We start from the raw sequence: 3888 nt of genomic DNA, 5'->3' as shown, positions 1-3888 counted from the left end.
ACGCAGCCCTGCCGAGGCCGCCCGCCCCGAGCACCTGACCGACAGCTCGCCGGACCAATCCGCTCGAGCGCCTCCGAAGAGGGCGGGCTTCGGACAACGCCGCGGACCTGGGCGGTTCGGCAGGAGGGGCGGGGCGAGGATGCGAACGGCCAATTGGTGGCCCACTGGGAGGCGCGGCAGGCTATGGGGGCGGTCCGTGGGAAGGGAGGGGCCTCGGAAAACCGCGCTTGGCCGGAGGGGGAATGGAGGAGCCCCTCCCCTTTCGCTACAACAGCCCTGCGAGGTGGGCCCCTCTCGACGTTCAGCGTCCCGAGGTTGCCTGCCCTCCCCCCATTAGGAAGGGGCGCCAGCAGGTGATGCCTGCCGAGCGCTGTCCGCACCTGCGGGCGCCTGGACCGAACGGGAGCTGAGGCCTCCCGGGGGAAACGAACCGGCCTTGCGCTTCGTCGGCCGCCCGGCTCTGCATTCCCGCAGTCCGTTTTCCCGTGCCAATTCCCAAATCCTTGGATGGGAGCCGAGGTGCTTTTCCCAGCTAGGAAGGAGCCGTGCAAGAGAGTTACCTAAGCGGGGACCCGCTGACGCTCCTCCCGATCTGCCCGTGTTCGTTTGTAGCATCGTAATTTCCACCCTCGTTATATGCCCTTAAAAAGATGTGGCCTTTTATCAAAGTCGTTGCAAATCTGAATATATGGAAATGTGACACCCCCCCTCCGTGTATTGACACCCCCCCAAGGCTTCCTCCTGATCCGGGCATTCTTCCCCTGGAGCATTCCCACCACCCACTAAGAGGAATGCAGATGCAGAATGGGGTGGGGTGGGGGTGGAGGTAGACAGTGGTGAGAACACCCATCACTGGGGGTGGGGAAAAGGGGGAGGTCCCAAAGAAGGGAGACCACCAGGAGGCCTTGGGTACCTGTGGAACTCAGGGATGGGTGCCAGGCCATCTCAGTGGAGGATGATTGACAGCTGCCCAAATAACCGTGCCCGTCTCAGGCACGAAAGGCCAGGTTGACCCTTGAAGGGCCACTGGGAGGATAGATCGCTGGATAAGAGGGGGGGATCTCATCCAGCAGGGCTGAGAGGTCCCAGGGTGTGCCCCCCAGTTCCCCGAGGGTTTGACACCAGGGCCAGAGTGGGGGACATGATCCGAGGCCTGGAGACTAAACAGCTGCGGGACTTGGGTCTGGCTAGTCTGAAGAAAAGAAGAAATAGGGGAGACACGATAGCAGCGTTCCAGTATTTGAGGGGCTGCCACAAGCAAGAGGAGGGGGTCACGTTATTCACCAAAGCACAAGGGTTGGAAACTGACCAGAGAGAGAAGCAACCTGGAATTGAGGAGAAACTTCCTGACAGTGAGGACAATTCACCAGTGGAACAGAAGTTGCCTCCAGAAGGCGTGGGTGCTCCATCACGGGAGGTTTTTAAGAAGAGACGAGCCGGTCACTTGTCTGAGATGATACTACAGGTTCTCCTGCTTGAGCAGGGGGCTGGACTAGAAGGCCTCCAAGGTCCCTTCCGGCTCTATTCTACTCAGAGCAGAGCAGCTTAACTTGGGGAGCCCCTGTGGGGCATCTCTGAAGCTGGGCGAGATGCGTGGCTGGCGGAGGGAGGCGGGAGGGGGGGTTGAGCAGCCACTTGCTGTTAGTACTTGAAAGAAAGAGGATTCCTAAAGATGGGGGGAGGGGCTGAAGTGAAGAAGAGGGAATGCAGTGGAGGAGAGGATCCATGCCTGGATAGTATCTGGGATGGGAGAGAGCTGGTCACTCAACCAGGAGACCACCTGCAGTGACCAAAGGCCAGAGAGTAGCCAGCAGGGAGATGCAGTGGCCCAAATGGGAGGAAGGAGGAGCTTATGGGATATATGAGCCGGTGGAACCGGTTGCCACAGGAAGGGATGAGAGCTTAGATGCTGGAAGTCCTGAAGATCACCTTCTCGAGATGTTCTGAGCTGGGGGCTGGCCTGGGTCCCTCTGATTCCCACTCAGGATAATGGAGGGATCCACAGACACCTCAGGCATCCTTGGAGGTTGGTAGCCAGAAAAGGCAGGGAGGGCCAGGGGTGGCCTGCAGATCCTGGGAGGTGGGGGAGGTGAAGAGCAAGCCAAGCAGAGGGTCCTGCCTGCCCTGGGTGGGGGGTCCTGCTAGACCCCTTGGTGCTCCAGCAGGCTGGCTGCAGCACTTCACTTCTGCCTCCGGAGGCCCCGGTTCCTCGTGGAGACCCAGCACTGCACCTGCTCTGGTGCTGAGACTCCGCGGGGAGCACCAGAATGGACGGTCTGCTTTGGACCAGGCAAAGCGGGTTTTCAGGCCTTCCTTCAGCCTCAGGCAGGGCTCACCCTTGCCAAGCCCAGCGGGCTGTGTGGATGCGCAGGGACGCACAAGGACTCAACCTCCACACAGCCGCCGGCTTGCAAGGGTTGGGGTGAAGGGGACACCAGGCTGGCTACACCTCGACAGGCCAAAGTGGCTGCCAGGCAGGGGAGCCGAGAGAGGCCTCTAGGGGGGGGAGGGGGAGGGGGGAGCAGTCCTTTGCAGCCCAGGATGAGCAGTGCAGGGCTCTGACTGGCTCTGGGACTGGCGGAGTCCCACTGGTGCTTGAGATTCAGAGCAGCTGTGATTTTATCAGGGGAGGGGGAATCAACCCCCCCTTTCAAGCAGCGGTGTTTGACTTCCGGCCAGCCAAGGAGGGGAGCTGCTGCAGCAAACGCCTTGGGAGCCTTTGGGGGGGCCTCGGAGCCAGCCCACCGTAGCCCTGGAGGGTCTGTGAGGGGCTTGGGGGCTCACCCCCCCTTTGTGCAGAAATGAAGGGACCAAACCTGACTCCCTGGAGGAAAATGGGAAGGAGACCTTCAGGTGGAGGAGCCCCAGTGTTGCCCCCCCCTCGGAGATATCCTGGTGGTGCCCTGTCCGAGGGCTGATCCTGCTAGGTGCCTGGGAGCCGCCAATCTTTTGCCTGGCCCGGCGCCTCCCATTCCTCTTGGGTCGGGCTCATCTGGCTGGCAGGAGCCCCCTCTGGAGAGATTGGAGGGATGCTAGCCCCCCCCCGGGAACCGACGTCATCCGCTCGCGCCATCTGCCGAGGGAGGGGCACACGTGCGTGCGTGATGGGGGGAGAGTTTCTCGCCCAGCGCCGCCGCTCTCTCCCCCTCCTCCCCCTCCTCCTCCTCGCCATTCATTGCACGTCCCAAGGAGCAGCTCTCAAACGCAGAGGAACGGCCGGTCTCCATGGCGACGGGGGTCGTGACGCACTTTGGGTCCACCAGACGCGCATCAGAGGCTGGCAGGGCAGAGAAAACCGCAACTGGAAGGGGGGGAGGACCCACCACCCACCCTCGAGAGCTTGGGCAGAATGCAGGTGCGGGAAGCTGCTTGCCAAGATCTCCCGTGCGCGGGAGGAGCGGCCCCCCTGCCGACACAGCAGCCGAGGACGGAAGTTTGGGGGCAGGGTGGGCAGGGGCAACGATGCCCTTCGAAATGGCCTTATAGGTCAGGCAGAAATCCCAGGGTGCGGCTCAACCCACTGCCGGCGCCCGCCCCGCCCCCCCTCCCTCACATTTCTCTCCTTGGGAGAGGGGCGGTCTCCCATCACCCCACCTGTCCTTACACCACGAAGAACCGTCCCCAGCCAGGGCTGCTTATGGGGCCGAAGTTCAGCCCCGGGACATCCCCGAGGGGATGGGGGTGGCTGTCCCAAGTCTGGCGGGCGGTTCCAGTCCCGGGAAGAGCCTGGCCGAGCCAGATTCCCCACCCGCCACCCACCCGCCGCAAGGCCCGGAAGAATAAGACCAGCAATGGGGAGGCGGATGGGATAAATCCGTTTTTATTCATCCAAGGAAGACTATTTCTAAATAAAGGCTACATTGTACCGTTCGTTTGTTTCCGTTTTAT

The sequence above is a fragment of the Vipera berus genome (assembly GCF_964194415.1).
Source record: "Vipera berus genome assembly, chromosome: 1".
NCBI classification, from domain to species: Eukaryota; Metazoa; Chordata; class Lepidosauria; order Squamata; family Viperidae; genus Vipera; species Vipera berus.
This window is presented reverse-complemented; position numbering follows the sequence as displayed.